The following is a 1,173-nucleotide window of genomic DNA, read 5'->3' on the forward strand; positions in this document are numbered from 1 at the left end:
GGACATCATCATGGATGTCTTGTCTTCGACGACGATGCCTAATTTGACGATTTGCTTCGTTTCATCGTCTATTTGATGTTGTTGGTGGAATTCTCTCTACACCATCACCACCTCTATCACCACCTATAATATTGCGAATAATTTGGCCGAAAGCACCTCTCATCCTATGCACTGCAACATATAAATATATAAATATTAAAAAAAATTATAAACAATAAAAAATCAATGTAACAATATATAAATAATATATTAATAATATATAAATGTAATAATATATAAATAATATGTCCCATTTAGTTTCAAAAAATTATAAATAATATATAAAAGTATGTTTCGAAACTTTCCCAGATCCAAACCTTCGAAATTATGTTTCGAAACTTTCCTAGATCCAAACTTTCGAAAGTAGGTTTCGAAACTTTCCCAGAACATTTCGAAAGTTTCCCTGGCCTTGCATTTCGAAGATTTCAAAATGTTCGAGGAATGCATTTCGAAGGTTTCAAATTCAAGGAAACTTTCGAAACTTTCTTGTGTTTCGAATCTTCCAAATGCATTTCGAAAGTTTCAAAAAATTGCAAAATTTCAAAAACAAACTTACTTTTGCGTTTCGAATCTTTGAGATCTTCGAAGGTTAGGTTGAATCTGGATCGGATATTTGAAATTTTCGAATGATTTGGTGAAAAGTGTGGGTAAAATTTTTTTTTGGTTTTTATATATGTGATGGAGGGTAAAATAGTCTTTTAGTCATGACTGGGGGGTGGCAGGTCAAATTGGGGGAGTGCCTGGTACAAAACTCATTTCTTTTTTATTTTTTAGAAATTTAGCCCATCCTTCATTTATACTTCTCATCTTTTAATACATTTAATTTTTTTTTTATTGTGTATAAAGTTGAAATTCTTTTTCTTCACTTTTTAATTAACACAATTGAAACTTTTAAAATTGTTGAAAAATTCATAGCATTTTAAAACTTCTGAAGTACAAGTGAACTTTTAAAATATATTCAAAAAATTTATTCATTTTGAAACTTTTGAAATAGAAGATTCAATAATTTTCAAAAGTTTCAACTAATTTAAAATAAATTTACGAAATCTTTGAAACTTTCATCTATGTCAAAAATTTCGAAATGATAATTTTTTCAAAAATATGAAATTTCAAAATATTCATATTTTTTGAAAT

This window comes from Cicer arietinum, chromosome 4 (genome assembly GCF_000331145.2).
Source record: "Cicer arietinum cultivar CDC Frontier isolate Library 1 chromosome 4, Cicar.CDCFrontier_v2.0, whole genome shotgun sequence".
Classification (NCBI taxonomy): Eukaryota; Viridiplantae; Streptophyta; class Magnoliopsida; order Fabales; family Fabaceae; genus Cicer; species Cicer arietinum.